Source organism: Lepisma saccharinum, chromosome 1 (assembly GCF_977018435.1).
Source record: "Lepisma saccharinum chromosome 1, izLepSacc3.1, whole genome shotgun sequence".
NCBI classification, from domain to species: domain Eukaryota; kingdom Metazoa; phylum Arthropoda; class Insecta; order Zygentoma; family Lepismatidae; genus Lepisma; species Lepisma saccharinum.
Window position 1 is genome coordinate 23,932,733 of NC_139229.1, and position 18,303 is coordinate 23,951,035.

The 18,303-nt window shown below is 38.7% G+C and overlaps 1 protein-coding gene across 2 annotated transcripts in view; it reads left to right on the forward strand.

Moving 5' to 3' along the window:
• The first annotated feature begins 2,973 nt into the window (after positions 1-2,973).
• The window catches only part of LOC145987098 (putative UDP-glucose epimerase YtcB), a 28,756-nt gene continuing 13,426 nt past the window's right edge, over positions 2,974-18,303 (forward strand). Inside the window, exon 1 of one of the 2 annotated variants that reach the window (XM_083121611.1) lies at positions 2,974-3,150. The gene's annotated coding sequence lies outside the window, so the exon portion shown is untranslated. Of the gene's footprint in view, positions 3,151-4,568; positions 4,621-18,303 lie in introns of those variants that run through there. The other variant, XM_083121689.1, reaches the window with a different exon arrangement.

An 18,303-nucleotide genomic window follows, 5' to 3' on the forward strand; every position in this document is an offset into this window, starting at 1 on the left:
CCTCCCAGTTTTAGTCCCTCTTCGTTTGTGTTTTATTTCCTATCTTCTTGATAATTACTCTTTCATGTTTTACCTCCTACTTTCTGTGATTCTTGTTATCTTTTCTCTCTGTTGACCTTCTGCTATTCCCTTTCCTTCTGTGTTTCTTTCTGCCTTTCTTGCTTCTATATTTCTCTCTCTTCTCTTTGTCTCTTTTTCACTTCTCTATTTCTCTCTCTCTCTCTTTTTCAAATTTCTTTCTTTTTCTTGCTTCACTTCTCTTTCTTCCTCTGCCACGTCTTTATTCACCCCACCTGTCTCTCTCTCTTTTCCCTATGTATATATATATATATATATATATATATATATATATATATATATATATATATATATATATATATATATATATATATATATACACTACCGACAGAAAGTTTAAGACCACCATGCAAAACGGCCAAAAAATCAGTATGGAGTGTTGTATGGAACCAACGGTTCCTGTCCAAGAAAGACGTGACGATGATACACATGGAAAATGCAATGTAGTCTAGGTTGAATCTCGCAAGACGCGAAACCAATTTTTTGCCGAATGTGTAGCATGTGGTTGGCAAAATGGAAAGTGACAAAAACGTTGCTGAAGCTGGCAACATTACAGCTCTGTGCGTGAAACCGGTCAGTACGGTAGCCAGTCTCGTGCGCATCCTTATCAGTGGCTCAGGGTCAGTTGCTTTTCATGCAGGTTACATTGCAAGCCCATTATTGTGTGTGAGGTGTGCAAGGTAAGTGGAGCTGTGTGAAATGGCCCGTCATCGTGGGGTACAGGCGATTTCGGTTGAAAAGCATGCTGTGATATGTGCACTGAAAAATGAAGGTTATTCGGAACGCAAAATAGCAAGAAAACCGAATATTTCCAAGACTGGTGTTCATTGTGCATTGGATAGATACCGTAAAACAAACAGTCATGCTGACAGTGCACGTAGTGGAAGAGCTCGTATAACGTCTGCAGCTGACGATAGATATATTGCAGTAACGAGCAAACGGAACAGGCACCTAACAGCACCAGTCATCGCTGCTTCCCTGAATAACAGCAGTGACCCCTGTGTCTGTGTGAACGGTGAAGAATAGGTTCCGTGAAGAAGGGATGCATGGCAGAGTAGCTGCTAGAAAGCCATTGTTATGATGTGTGAACAAGACGAAACGATTTGCCTGGGCTAAAACATGCCAAGGTTGGACTGTGGATAACTGGAAACGGGTACTCTGGACCGACGAATCCAAAGATGAATTATTTGGCAGCAATAGGCGAACCTTTGTGCGTCAAAAGGTCGGCGAGAGAATGAAAGAAGAGTGTCTTGTTCCCACAGTGAAACATGGGGGTGGAAGTGTAATTGTGTGGGTATGTTTTGCCGGAAACCAGATGGGGGACCTTCATAAAATTCAGGGAACATTGGTAAAAGAAAGGTATCATCAGATATTGGTGCAACAAGCCATCTCCTCTGGTCGTCGTCTTGTTGGTAATGGGTTTATTTTTCAACAAGATTATGATCCCAAACATACATCCAAATTGTGCACGCGGTATTTGGAACGCAAGGCAACAGAAGGGGCATTAGTTCTCATGAAGTGGCCACCACAGTCTGCTGATATTTCACCAATTCAACTGCTATGGGACCAAATCGATAGGGACATCAGGAAGAAGTTACCCAGCAACACTCAACAGCTATGGGAATTCATCAACGATGCCTGGCGTAACATTCAACCATCCTATCTGGACAAACTATTGGAGCACATGCCACGTGTTTGCGCTGCTGTCATAAAGGCCCATGACGGACATATTGACGAAAGCAAAATATGAAGTGACAATAGTATGTATAGTGGATGTACCTATGTTAGTACATTGCCAAGCAGATTCTTACATCTGTTTCTTGTACATTAATTACGAAATACATTCAATTCTACTGATTTTTGGCACTTTTTCCTGGTGGTCTTAAACTTTTTGTCGGTAGTGTGTATATATATATATCTTTCTCTCTCTCTCTCTTTCTTTCTATATCTTTCTCTCTCCCCTCTCTCTCTCTTTCTCTATCTCTCTCTGCCGCGTCTTTATTTATCTTTTTCTCCTCGCCCTCTCTCTCTGTGGTAAAATTTCTGCAGACGCACATGAATCAATGAGCCCAGAAATTGTAAAAAAAATAATTAGGCCAATTTTTGTATTTATATTATTTTTATCGTTACTGTCTTGTTGAATTAACAGTCACGACTAGGATGAAGGTTGATTCAAAAAGTTTGTTTATTTTATGCTCAGAGTGACTAATCAGGACTGGACCGATACTTTAAAGTGGGATCCGAGCCGCTGTGTAGTTGTGCCTGCACCAGGGATCGATCCCGGGACCCTTTGGTTGCAAAACCGATGATTAGCTGAAAAAAGGAAAAACACAATGGAATGCCCATGGTTTAGCTAAGACTCGAACTTAGAACCTTTGGCTGTGAGATCATAAGTCAAGGAGATCTTTTTTAAAGCTGGTACTCCTAAGAAGATAGGCGAATAATATAAATCTAGCTACATACAGTGGTTATGACTTGCAGATCCAGACGCCAGACCACTACTTAGACTTCAGTATTACACCTTTTATATATATTATGAACTCGCCAACATTCGTGCCGTGGCCGTGGTGGAATGGTTAGCACGGCGCGCTACGACGGCAGGAGTCCAGACCTGGGTGTTATTTGTGAGTGTTCCTTCATCAATTTCATTACTCATCCCCATCGTCGCAATTAGCCAAAAAGTGGCAGAAAAGCGACGTAAATAAAATTGCCTAATTCAATCAACTATTGTGAACTTATTTTTGTATGTACATTTTACTAGTGCTTTTATTTCATGTGCGTTGGCAACACTGATCGTTGGTTTATCGGGTGGTGCGAGGGTGTGAGGAGAGAGAAAACTGCCTATCCAAAGGTCCAGACACACCAGACAGAAGTCACGTGGTGCTTCGACTTCGAAGAAGAGTAGGAAGGGAGTGAGGGGTAAGAAACTGCTTTGAACAAGAAACCAAGAGATAGACGCTTTGGAGTGAAGTGAACTCGAAGAGGTAAACTTAACCACGATGCACGCTCTGTTGATCTTGCCGGTCTGATAGCTGCAAGTTAGAAGGTTGTCACGTTGTGGATATTTTAGTGGTGAGTACATGTAGTTGTCATACGCTTTTGTGCATAGTTTATATTAAGTTTGCTTGTGTGCAGCCACGCCCCAGAAAAGATGGCCTTCTCTTTCTCATTTGACTTGCATGAGGTGGTTCGCCCACTCCAGATGATCCATTTGGTTCTACGAGCCCGGCATAAACTATGCGGTGTTGTGGAGGCAATAGGAAAAAAGTCAGAACTGTCAAACTAACATTGCTTGCATTCACATAGGCGTAGATTTTTTTTTCTTTTGGGAAGAACCTTATGTCGTATGAGCATGCACACACAAATATCCAGTGGCGAACACAAGGGGGTAGATGAGTGTCATACCCTTTCGGCCAAGTATTTAAAAAAGAACAACAACGTCAAAAGCAGGAAAAGATGTCAAAATAAGGGTTGACTACTAAAAAAGTATATACAACCTTCCCAATTTCGAAAATTATGGGCATGCCAGTGCAAATATAAATGTTGATAAAAAGCTTTTTTGTTTGTGCGTGGGCGATTGCGCGCACGGTGTATACAGAATCGCTATACCGATCAACTTTCAGGAAGGCCATGGAGAAAGAACAGCTTTTCTTAATGACGTCTTGCTCATTTCGGGTCCCCCCGATGTGGTTAGTAGTAACACTCTTGCCTTGTGATCAAGGGGTACCTGGTTCTATCCTCGTTGGAGGCATATTGGTACGGTTTCCACTTTGAACTGTAGGTCCAGTCCCGATTAGCCTATCTGAGCATGACGTCGACCGCCGTGGTGGCGTGGTTAGTACAGCCCGCTACGATGCCAGGGTTTGAATCCCGGCCAGAGCATGTGCGTTCTTTGTGATAGCCCTTCATAAAGTGGCAGAAAAGCGAAGTAAAATAAACTAATTCAATCAACAGGTCATTCGCCTCAAAGGCCGATCGCATTGTATACTACTCATGATCGGGGGAGGAAAAGGGACGTAAAGTAAACAATATATGGGTTTCGTGCAGACTGTGGGAGTGAAGGCGAGTGACAACACCAGCCGCATGAAAGTACCTAAAAAAAATTAATCATGTGAAAATAAAAAGTAGCAGATCAGAATTATAGATATGAAACTGTAACTTAATATAATGTGTACTAATGTCGAGTCTTGGAAGTCTTAAAATTACCCTGAAATTTTTAAATTTTTCGTCGAATTTCCCTTTTCGCGTATTATTTGGTCTGAATTTCCCTGCAAAAAGAGAAATTTCTCTACAGAATATAACTGATCGCACAGTTCCAGAACACCTTTGTTGTTCAAGCCCCACCCTTCGTGTTCTTAGGCCTTTTAGCATTAACAGTGTATTTTTGTCATCACAAGTCGATGGGCGTGCTGGAGCTAATGAATTGTGCGAAAAGTGAAATGTCTCGCCAGTTTCCTGCCAACGAGCAATTCGCCCTTCGGATATTTCCACCCAGCTGACGATCTCACGTGCTTGTGCCATGGCCGGGATCAGTTTTAATAGGTAATGCTGGTTCTGTCTTATAATTGACAGTCTTTGGTTTATTTTTTAATAATGAATGGTCGTTATTTTAAAATGTTTAGAATGCTTGTACAGATTTCCTAGAAACAACGAACTTTAGAACTGTCGTCGTCCGTTTTGACAGTATAATAAGTCATGTTGGATAAGTGCACGTAATACGAACCAGAATTTGAAATATATATGACGTGAAATCAGCAGTAACGGCAGTTAAGAATAAATACTACCTTAAAGAAACAACGGTAAATGTCTGTTATATCGGAGACACATTTCTTCATTTTTACAGAAGAAACTACGGTACCAGTTAGATATGCCGGAAACACATTTAACTCGTTTATTTTCAAATAAAATTAATTTCTACTTACCTCATATGCATAGCGGAACATTTTTCAACTTGGGATCACTTTTTTTTTCAATGCAAAAAGCGTTATTTTTAACATTATAAGTATTTATTGTTCGTTGCTAATTGGCGGCCAAATTTTGACGTTGTGTATTCGCGATTAAAATTAACCGATGTGCCATCTGGTGGGACTTTCAGGAACTAGTCTAAGTAGGATACCTTGTGTTGAAATTGTTTAAAGCATGGGAAATATGCGAAGGAGTAAGGTCTACTGTTCAGTTTTTTTGTGCTCTAAATCGTTTTATGGGCCAGAACAAGCGAAAAGTTTTCATGTATTTCCACCCCGTGGAATCAACAAAATGAAATGTGTAAATAAATCAGGGGAAACATAATTGATTGACAGAAGATTGGCATGGGGAATAACACTGTAATTCGGCAAGGCAATTACGAAGGATGCACGAGTCTATTCACTTTATTTTTCGAGAGATTGCCATGAAAGTAAAGTTTTGAATTGTACTTTATAAATAAAACTTTCAGATGGCACATCGGTTAATTTTAATCGCGAATACACAACGTCAAAATTTGGCCGCCAATTAGCAACGAACAATAAATACTTATAATGTTAAAAATAACGCTTTTTGCATTGAAAAAAAAAGTGATCCCAAGTTGAAAAATGTTCCGCTATGCATATGAGGTAAGTAGAAATTAATTTTATTTGAAAATAAACGAGTTAAATGTGTTTCCGGCATATCTAACTGGTACCACGTAGGTAGCATCCGGTTGTCGTAAGGCAAGCAAATGAAAGCAATGGCAATTTTGCGTCGGCGAGATATTTCTCTTGAAAAATACATCATTTCCCGGTCAAATATATTCCACGCTGAAAGAAAATATCTCGACGAACGTTGTAAACCTTGGAGAAACTCATTTCCGTAAGTAGTTTCTTGTGTAAAATTGAAGAAATGTGTCTCCCATGTATGAAACTGTTACGGCAAGTTTATTATATCAAAAGTGCTTATTTCTTGTCGTGCAGCATTCTACGTTGAGAAAATACCTCCACGAACTTTCAAAATGTTACAGAAACTCATTTCCGTAAGTAGTTTCGGTAAATGTCTGTTATATCGGAGACACATTTCTTCATTTTTACAGAAGAAACTACTTACGGAAATGAGTTTCTGTAGCATTTTGAAAGTTCGTGGAGGTATTTTCTCAACGTAGAATGCTGCACGACAAGAAATAAGCACTTTTGATATAATAAACTTGCCGTAACAGTTTCATACATGGGAGACACATTTCTTCAATTTTACACAAGAAACTACTTACGGAAATGAGTTTCTCCAAGGTTTACAACGGTCGTCGAGATATTTTCTTTCAGCGTGGAATATATTTGACCGGGAAATGATGTATTTTTCAAGAGAAATATCTCGCCGACGCAAAATTGCCATTGCTTTCATTTGCTTGCCTTACGACAACCGGATGCTACCTACGTGGTACCAGTTAGATATGCCGGAAACACATTTAACTCGTTTATTTTCAAATAAAATTAATTTCTACTTACCTCATATGCATAGCGGAACATTTTTCAACTTGGGATCACTTTTTTTTTCAATGCAAAAAGCGTTATTTTTAACATTATAAGTATTTATTGTTCGTTGCTAATTGGCGGCCAAATTTTGACGTTGTGTATTCACGATTAAAATTAACCGATGTGCCATCTGGTGGGACTTTCAGGAACTAGTCTAAGTAGGATACCTTGTGTTGAAATTGTTTAAAGCATGGGAAATATGCGAAGGAGTAAGGTCTACTGTTCAGTTTTTTTGTGCTCTAAATCGTTTTATGGGCCAGAACAAGCGAAAAGTTTTCATGTATTTCCACCCCGTGGAATCAACAAAATGAAATGTGTAAATAAATCAGGGGAAACATAATTGATTGACAGAAGATTGGCATGGGGAATAACACTGTAATTCGGCAAGGCAATTACGAAGGATGCACGAGTCTATTCACTTTATTTTTCGAGAGATTGCCATGAAAGTAAAGTTTTGAATTGTACTTTATAAATAAAACTTTTTTCTCTTTCGAAAAGTCATGAAGCATATTACCCAATGCATTCATGTATTATGTATGTGTGAAATTTGGAACAGGTGCAAGTCGATTAACCCTTTAAGTACCACACTTTTTCTTTTGATTTTATTGACTGAAATTCTGATTGGATATGATAAGGGGGTTGTTTTAAAGTGATCCACGCAGAAATAAAAAATTTACCTGTTACCAGTTTCATATAAATAACTGTCCTAAAAATAGGATGCTGGTACAATAGGGTATCATACTCAACATATGCACCTTTCTGACAGAACCTAAGATGATATAAGAAGTTTAAAAAAATAATAAGAAAAGGAAACAATACATATATGGAACTCTGGTTGCTTATTGTGTGTGATAAGGTGTGAAACAATCTTTGCACAATGTTACCTGACATTTCTCACAAAATGTTAAGGGTTTCGATTTGCAGTTCAGTCCTTGACACCTTCTTTGTTTATCTCTTCGCACAACATAATGTCCAATGCCATCATACCTCACATCTTGAAATGTGGATTGTGATGATGTTTTCGTGGGTTTTCCAAATGCAGATGGACGTCCTTGTCCTGCCATCAAATATGCCACTGCAATTGATCTTCTGTATTCCAGCAAGTCCATTCCTCATTGTGATACCTTTCTGTACACAATCCACGAATTTACAACTGCCATGTCAAGCATTCTTGTAAACAGACACCAATACCATTTTTTACCTCGAACAGAAGCATTGTATTTGCTTACGAGCCAGTCGTGGTGGTCAACCCCACCCATGTATTTATTATATGTCTTTACAATATGTGGCTGAGGGATGGAAATTTTCGCTCTAGCTGTTCTGCTCCATCGTGATGTTTGACACAATGGCTCAATAGTATCAAAGTTGGTACCGATAGCAACACATTTATTATCATTCCACTTGACAAATAGTATCTCTCCTTCCACATCAAAATAGTAGTCAAATGTGCCCCTTGCATCTTTACTCAATTCTTTTGAATCCTTCAAGGGACACTTACTAAGGCGATTCTGTCTCAACGTACCTGTAGCTCTAATGCCTTTGTCTCGCAAGTGCACAAGTAAGTCTCTGCTGGTAAATAAATTATCAAAAAATACCCAGTAGCTGTTTGGCTCTTGAATTGGTTCCAACATATTGAGCACAACACGGGAACCCAAAACTAAGTCTTCTCTTTCATTGTGTGCTGTGTCTTTGCACAATATAGGTCAAAATTAAAGCAGTATCCACTTTCACCACAAAAAGCCCACATCTTATATCCAAATCGAATTGGTTTTCCCCGAATGAATTGCTTCAGTCCATGGTGGCCATAATATTTCACTATCATTTCATCCAGTGACAATTATTTCTCGAATATGCCCCACCTTCGGAATTTCTCATTCACAGCATCCAATAGTGGACGGATTTTGAAACCTCGATCATCTTTGAATTCGTTCACTTTGCTGTTATCATTGAAGTGTATAAAACTCTTAATTTTGAGATACTTATTTCTTGGCATGGCCTTTCTCACAATATCTACACATAAATCATCATCTTCACTCCAAAAGTGCTTGTCACTGGGCACCTTGTGATAGCCTGATATTAACAGAATCCCTAAGAATCGCTTTAACTCATCAACTGATAGAGAAAACTGCAATTCGTTTTTTATTTCTGTTGCATACTTCACAGACTGTGTAGTAATCAAATTCAAAACATCGCAATCGAAAAACATTTCAAAAACCTGAAGCGGAGATTTGCCTGCCAATGCAGTTTCCATATCGGCTGCCTGTTTTTCTGCACAAAGACCTTCAACTTGCAATTTGGTGTACACTGGGTCACATTTCCTCCAATTTACATCACATGTTGATAGCTGCCTCTTCTTCACTCCCCCTCGTAACTTTCTACTTTTGCTGTAACCAGGTGTAGGGATTTCTTCAGGTTCTTCCAAATTCAAAGACGAAGACTCCGTGTTTTCTTCATCTGGTACAATTTGCAAAAGTAACTCACCAGGAACATCTGCAACCTCCACATCATTTATTTGATCATCTTCAAAAATATCTTCATCGCTGATGATGTCATTATCAGGAGGCAGAACCACCACACTCAGTTCTGCAGAGTTGTCAGCTACGGCTGGATCAAGGAGAATATCCTTTATTTCACTTGCTGTAAGCCCCTTCCTAAACATGTCGACAAAAGGTAAGATGATGAATAACGGGCACTGTAACATGCAAGCTGTTAACTCCTGACACGCAAAAATCACAATGGCTTTGCATACGCAGCTACTCGTTTTGCTTCTGTTGCAACGAAGCTAGAGACATCTGTGAGGAAAAATATGAAATTGATACCTTTAAGTTCCAGCGTCCTATAAATAGGACACCAAACTTCATTACCATTCCACAAAGACAAGAACCTCGTGGGTTTGAAATATTCTTCATATAAATCGTATGGAGACCCTTTCAAAGTTATATATAGCATTTTTACACGCCCACTGCATATTGTTTGCAAACTAGATGAATGAAACTGATAGCATGACATAGTACTAAATATTGCTTTAATTAACTGTACTTTTACTTATGCTGTTCTCAACCCAAATTGTTATCTTTATTTATGAACATAGTTATTAATATGCTTTATTGAATAATAAAACAATTGCTTCTAAATAAACTTAGTTTTACATTTAATAAAAATTAAGAAATCAACTGTCCTATTTATAGGATGCTGGTACATAATGGGTTAAGAGAGAAGATGAAAATAGTTTGAGAATGAATTAATGTCAAATGTAACCAGAAAAAGAATATGGAAATGCTAATGTTGCTGCTTCATTCAGTACGATGTCCTTTTTCAGTGAGGATAGCCTGGTCATGAAATCGTGAATATTATCGAGAAAGAACTGTAACGATATGTTCGCAATTTTCTCCTGCCAGCTTTTCAAGTATAGGTCAATTTCAATTTCTTTATTTTCAAATAATTTCCGAGAATCCCAGTTACAACATGAGGTGCAGATAATACCGCACTGCTTTGAAGAACCAGTGCGTATACATTAGTTTCGTCTGCGTTTTCCCTGTCATTTTTGCCTATCATAATTAAATGCTTCGTTCTCATCACAGCTTCACCTTCGTTAGAGTTCCTGGAATTCACACCGCATTCGCAATATTTAAAAATATCGCGTAATTTAAACGTTTCTCCTCCATAGCAGCTATGACAACACGCTGCTGTTTCGTACTACTGCTGAATGTAAACAAAGAGTTATCCTATTTAGAGTGGCCATATTGGAAGCGACACTAGCGCTCAGGTGGTAATTTAATCGCGAATCGTCAGCTGATATGCTGTGTCGTCAGCTGATATGCAGTGTTTCCAAACTTATGAACCGATAAATGCCGCACAAACTATTACAAAAGGTTTTTAAGCGAAAATTGATCCACAAACCATTCACGAGAGGTTAGGCAAACATAGAAAATTTAATTGGAAAAAAAAACCCCGCTCACACGTCATCTTGTAAAACTACCGTGTGGTTGTTACACTAACACTTATTAACCGAAAAATGATTGTTTTTAATCCACAAACCATTCACGGAAAGTTAGGTTAAGTTCAGTTAGGTTAGGCAAACATAGAAAATTAAATTAGAAAAAAAAATCCTGCTCACACGTCATCTTGTAAAACTAACGCGTGGTTGCTACACTGACAGGGGGTTACATAATCGAACGCAGGGAACATTTGATTTACATAGTCGACGGTAATGGTGGCATGAGCTATCGTGCAACGGAGATACATGAATGTCGAAAAATACCTTATTTACAGGTCGAATAACTTGCACAATTCGAAAAAACACTTTTCCCAGCTTCAGAAAGTCCACAAGAACTAAATTCCGTAAGTACTTTCTCGTCTTTTCTCCTGTAAATTTCAAGAAATGTGTTTCCGGTATATCTAATCGTTACTGCGTACGTTTGATGACGTAAGCCCCTGTCAGTGTTTCAACCCCCCTTTTTTTTTACTATGCTTGCCTAACGTAACCTTATCGGAAATGGTTCGTGGGGCTGTCCGGTCAGCTACCATGCATAATGGTTCATGGGGCTATCCATGAATGGTTCGTGGGGCTATCCGTGTATGGTTCGTGGGGTTTTACGTCAGCTACCCATGCATAATGTATAATTTCCACTGGTGACGAACACGATAGTAGGTATTTTTTGGTGCAGAAGGTTGACCATATTGTGTGTTCCGGAAGCGAAGAAAGGAATAAAAAATAAAGCACTCAGAATGTGAAAAATTGAGTTTGTTTTCGTGTAAAAAGCATAATGGCACCTTGAACTATGATCCGCAATACATGATTGGTAAGTACGAACCATGCGAAACACAAAATATCAGATTTTAATGTGTCTCCGATCGATGAAACTGTTACCTAAACTTGCATTTTGTACAAAGCAACAACTTTATGCCATTGTCACTAGGTCTCGCCAGTGTTTCCTAACGTGCCTTTTTTACGAGAATTTTTTTTAACTATGCTTACCTAACCTAACCTTGCCGGAAATGGTCCGTGGGGCTATCGTGAATGGTTTTTGGGGCTATCCGTCAATGGTTTGTGATGACATAATGAACACGAAAATAGGTATTTTTCGGTTAAGAAGGTTGAAACACTGCATACCCACTCCAAATCGACAAAACACAAGCACAACGATCCACAGCTGTGCGCACCATATTGTATGTTCCGCAACAGAAGAAAGGACCCAAAAGAATTACTCATAATGTTATTTTCGTGTAAAAAGCATAATGGCACCTTCAACTATGTTCCGCAATGTGCAATTGATAAGTACGAACCATTTGAAACTGAAAATATCCGATAGAAATGTTTCTCCGAAATAACACACATTTACCGAAACGACAAGTCTATAAGATCTTAAATACGCAAAGTGTCAAGTGGAAGACGAAAATATCCAGTCTCGGTGGTTGAGTGATCACCATAACGTGCTTCAAAGCTAGGTATAATTACAGAATGCCGGGAGTATCTCAGATTGCGGTCAAATTTGGCATACTCCCTAATTTTGACCTCAAAAACATGAATCTGCAGTTAAAAATTGGCGGTCACGTCTAGAAAATGCAAAATACCGTGCATTGCATACATTACCGCTATGATTGTCGATACTAATGGTCGCCATTTTTGATGATGTGAACAAGTGAAGTTTGATATCCATTCCGTGGAGCGTTGCTTTACATGTAACAATATGGCATCTTCAGTAAATGTGGAAAACATACTTGCCGCACGAACCATTCACGTAAGGTTAGGTTAGGCAAGCATAGTTAAAATTCAGGGTATTCATAAATATAGTTTTGAATGCTAATCATTGCAAAAAATAGTTGTTTCCTTCATAAATCACCTGTGTTTACTTTGTTCACAGATTCCCTTATTTCTACTGACTGCCAATTTTTAACTGCAGATTCGTGATTAGGACCCCAAAATTAGTGATTATGCCAAATTTGAAAGCAATCGGAGATACTCCCGGTATTCTGTAATTGCTCCCAAAGCTAAATAGGTAACACACTTGGGAGCGAATTTACAATACCGAAAGTATCTCCAATTTGTTTGAAATTCGGCATACTCACCATTTTTGGCTTCCTAATCATGAATCTGCAGTTGAAATTTGGCAGTCACGTCTAGAAATTGCAAAATAAGTCTGAGTAAACACCCTTGATTTATGAAGAAAACAACTATTTTTTGCAATGATTAGCATTTCAAAACTATGTTTATGATGACCCTTAATTTTTACTATGCTTGCCTAACCTAACCTTACCGTGAATGGTTTGTGGAGCAAAAATTTTTTCCACCTTACGCAAGACTCCATTTTTTCAAATGCAAATCAATGCTCCATGCAACAGGTAGCAAACTTCACTTGTTCACATCATCAAACATGGTTACCATAATAGTGTATCGACAATCATAGCGTTAATATGTTCACGTAATTTTGCAATTTCTGGAAGTGACCGCCAATTTTTAACTGCAGATTCTTGATTACGAGGCCGAAATTAGTGAGTGTGCGTAATTTCAAAGCAATCGGAGATACTTCCGGTATTGTAAATTTATACCAACACTGGTTTGCCCTGTCATGAATTTAATCAGTTCATTCATCATCATCGATTAACTGAAGAGGTAGAAAAGAGACTTGAAATTACACACAGAAGTAGCAGCAAGGCGAAAGTTCATTTGCCCTATTGAGAAATTTACTTGAGCCTAAGAAGAAAAAAGGTAAACATTTACTATCCGTCGGACACCTATAACTTCTTCGTTTCGTCAATTTTTGACATTCATACTTACCTATCTGCTTCGTGGAACATTCCTTAAGCTCGTACACCTTCCTACATAATCGCACGTTGTGCTTGTTTTGTCGATTTTCATTCGTTATGCAGTGTTTCAACCTTTGAAACCCAAGAAATACCCATGAACAACGCTCATCTGATCCAATTTTTTTTTAAAACTTTTTCGCATTGTTTTTCGAAGAAAATTGAAATGTTTCGTGGTGCTATCCATGAATGGTTTTTGGGGCTATCCGTCCCGGAATTGGATTTAAACTAAAAACTTATTTTCGTTTGAAATTTTTGAGTCCAAATTTCCCACCGATTCCGGGTTCTGCCCCTGGGGTAATTGACCTACCGCAGTCCCCCTCCGCTCCGGCTACCCGGCTTTCTCTATAGAGTCCCTGTTAAAGGAATGTTAGAAATTGGCCGGAGTCACCTGCCCCCAAATGAACCCCAAACTTTTAAATTTGAAGAAATCAGTTTCCAGGATACGGAAAACTTACCTGAATTTCACCACGCATCCACGACACGTCATATTAGGCATATACCCACAGCCCATTCCTTCTAACGAGTAGCTTACATTCACTGCCACATTTTCGACATTCGTTTCCTTCCTTCACGATCCACTGGATCTTCCACACCCGGTACGAAATTCACCATGCATCCACGACACTTAATGTTTCTAACTTTTGTTGCAAACACAGACAGTTCGAATCACTGGATACCCAATGAACATGAACAAAACACAATCACGACGTGTGATGATGTACGAAGGTGTACGCGCCAAAGGCTATTGTCCGTCGGAGAATTAATTTTCAACAAAGAACATGAATTTCCGCTATGAAACATTCCCACATCACACAAACAACCTTCCAGATGTTAGACAATGCTACAGGATGTTATTACGGTGATGTTTATTTTAGAAAGGGTTGAAGTTGAGTGATAGACTTTCATCACAGTCTGTCCTTTCATCAGTATCACAATAAGGAAAATCATTAATTTAATATTATGTCATGAAATGAACTGTTGAATTCACAAGTATTACATATTATATGAAGTTTGTGGATTTGGATGAAATTACCCTTATGTCTTGGTAAGTTCCATTTTGTACTGTACTATTCAATGTGTTGTAAAGGTTATTTTGTAAATGAATTGTTAATATTGCATTACGATTTGAGCATAAAACACTGTAGAAGGTGCCCTTTTTAGTTTTCAAGTATTATTTTGGTAGGGAGTCTGAACCTGCACGTATTATCATGGTTAGAGTACGCCAAACTCCCCCTTACTCTTACACTACTTTGATATTTTGTACTAGGAGAAGAAAAGGGGGGGGGGGTTCTCTCACCAGGGTCTAAGGAAGTGTTAGAAAATAGTTAGGCATTTAGGTTTTGATAGCTCTAGGCCCAAGTTCCTTACATGGGTGATCTTAGCACCGAATTGGGAGCGAATTTACAATACCATACCCCTACCCGATTTTTGTAATATTTCGCATACTCACTAATTGAGGCCTCATAATCACGAATTTGAAGTTAAAATTTGGGGGTCACGTGTAGAAATTGCAAAATGTGCGAAATTGAGTGGTCCGCGATCGGAACAGAAACCCTGGATTTCTCCACAAAAAGAATGGTTATTTCAATATTTTACGCTTTAGAATGAAATTTTAACTGTTTGCTTAACCTAACCTTACCGTGAATGGTTTGTGGGGCTATGCGTGAATGGTTTGTGGGGCACCGTAAAAAAATGTCAGTTTCGTAGCACTTGAGCGACAAATTTTAACTACACAATCGTGATCAGGTGTCCTAAATTATAATTATAATATTGACTGTGCGATATATGAATGAATGCCCTGTATTATTAATATGTACCCAACTAAAAGTTACGAAAGAAAGAACTTTATTTCCTACCTTCAAAGCCATCTTCCTCACCACGCAGATTGCTGAAGAAGTGAACGCTACGTTGAACAAACATGGTTTCCATGCTTGTATACAGAGAACGATAATGGTCATTGAAAAGCTTATTTTACAACTTCTACATGTCAATTAAAAATTTCAACATGTCACCCCCACATGTTAACCTCAGATACTTCATCAGGACTACGTATTTCGTGAGTATAAGAACTAGGATAGAAATTACGGAAGGGTCCGGTATTGTAAATTCTTACCCCGAATTGAAATCAGAAAGTTCCTTTTGTTTTAAACGCATTCTACTAAGGTTCCGATTTACTTCTACATTTATTCCCACTAGTCTACGATACAGTCGCTTGTCATCAGAAAATACATTGTCCATGGAAGGCATGCATGCTTGCGTAAGGTAGTTTTTAAGTTGATTTTTCAACATAAATAACTTTTCTTCAAAATCCAAAACAGTGCTCATTACTTTAAGAAAGGATCAAATTATGTGTGACAATGATTGCCAAAATTCTACAATAGTTATTCTTCCTGCTAGATGAATTTGAAAAAAATCATAAAACATTCTGAACCGTTAACAAAAATGGTAACCAAACCTGACCTGCCTAACCTAACCACAAAAGCATATATTGAACAACCTCTTAAGTAATTGCTAAAACTCCGCAGTATGTCTTAACATAAATAAATCGAAATCAAACCATGTGTTAAAATTGCATTTATAACATGGTGAAATCACAATAAAACAAAAGAAACTTGGGCCTTTTGTTTGTTTGATAGTTAGTTAAATGTTATAAAATGTATATACAGTGTGTCCGAGAAAAAATATACCAATAAAGAATTTAAATAACTCAACAGTCGTTAACAATAGAAATGTCAAATAACGTTTATTTGGAAGAGGGAAGAAAGGATTTTTTTTTACCACCAGAAGGGAAAAAATCGTAACATAATGAAGCGCATGCGCGACTTTGTTCGTGAGTAGTCTGTATAATGGCGCCGTTTACTGTTCGTCAGAAAGTTGAGTGCTGCTTTTGGTTTGCAGAATTGAAGTCTCCTGTAATGGTACAAAGAAGATTCCGGCAACAATATGGACAGGAAGCTGAGGAAGAAAGGTAGTGGTCGGAAGCGTGTGAGTGAGGATAAAGTGGTTGCAGTTCAGGAAGCTTTCCAGAGAAGCCTGCGTAAATCTGTGAGACGTGCTAGTTCTCAACTTCAAATTCCATGTTCTACTGTGCATGATATCGTACATAAAAGGTTAAGGCTTAGAGCCTACAAGTTACAGCATGTTCAGAAAGTAAAGTGCAGTGATAAACCCGCTAGGTATGATTATGCTAGTGAAGTGCTATCACGCATTGATGATGACAATGAATTCCTGACACGCGTAACATTTTCAGATGAGGCTACCTTCCACATTTCCGGAAAAGTGCATAGGCATAACTGTAGAATATGGGGTGAGCAGAATCCCCATGCAGTTGTTGAACATGAACGCGACAGCCCCAAGTTGAATGTGTGGTGTGGTTTGACATGAGATTCCGTAATTGGGCCCTTTTTCTTTGAGGAAGCTACAGTTACTGGTGCAAGTTACCTGCAAATGTTGCAACAGTATGCTGTACCTCGTATACCTCATGGGTACATGTTTCAGCAGGATGCCCCCCCCCCCCCCCACATTATGCCCGTTGTTACTAACTTCCTTAATAACAATTTCACTGGTAATTGGATTGGGAGGGTTGGACCCATTAAATGGCCACCACGGTCACCAGACTTGTCTCCTTGGGGGTTATGTGAAGACTATGGTTTACCAAACACCTGTGCAAGACCTCAATGATCTCCGTGAAAGAATTATCGATGCATGTGGCTCCGTCACTCATCAAATGTTGAAGAACACTTGGATGGAGGTTGAGTACCGCCTTGATGTTTGTCGCTCCACCAAAGGAGCACACATTGAGATCTACTAAGGTGAAATTTTTTTCTTGTTCTTTGGTTAAAAAAATTCTATGATTTTCTCTTCCAAATAAACGTTATTTGACATTTCTATCGTTAACGATTGTTGAGTTATTTAAATTCTTTATTGGTATATTTTTTCTCGGACACACTGTATATTATCTGGTGATACTAATCCATAACCAATTTTACAAATAGAAATCAGTTAAGTACAAACTTGAATATTACACGTAAAATTGTTAGCGAAAAATGGAGGCTCGACCAGGACTCGAAACCAGGTCTCTGGCATTCCGTGCCATTGCTCTACCACTGAGCTACAGAGCCGGCCTGGCTTTGCCTGATTTTTCGCTTCCGCTGTGTGGGATCTCGCCTGTCAGTGCTACCGCAATGGTATCTGTTGCCTTTGAAACACAGTTCGTGTTGACTCTTTCCTCCCAGCGTAGAGATGTTACTTCATTAAATTAGGCACACACAGAAGATGTACTACGTAGAACTGTTCCTGTGTGTGCCTAATTTAATGAAGTAACATCTGGAAAGAGGCAACTACTGTGTTTCAAAGGCAGCTGATCCCCTTGTGGTAGCACTGACAGAGACGATTCCACACAGGTAAAACAGCGGAAGCGAAAAAGCAGGCGATGCCAGGCTGGCTCGGTAGCTCAGTGGTAGAGCAATGGTAAGGAATGCCAGAGACCCGGGTTCGAGTCATGGTCAAGCCTGCATTTTTCGCTAACAGTTCTACGTAGTACATCTCCTGTGTGTGCCTAATTTAATGAAATTGAATATTACAGTCTGAAAATTTAAAATTTGGAAAACTCTATGCTTCTAGTTGGAGAAGGAATTTTCGCAGGGCTGGGATTTATGTTCAGTGTGATTGAGTATGATTCTTCTAGTCATTTTCTAATCATAGCATTTTGTCGTTCTTCAACTTTATATGTCCCAGGATCGATAGCGGGTACACACACACAGTGATTATGACCAAACTTAAAATCAAACCCATCTTTATTTGCCACGATTTTCTGTTATCTTCCTTTCAAACACACATAAATATTCTTTACAAAAAAATATACAAAATGTCGTAAGTTGACATATCATGACAAGAAACTTACGTTGTCACAAAACCCTCATGAAAATTATGATGCACT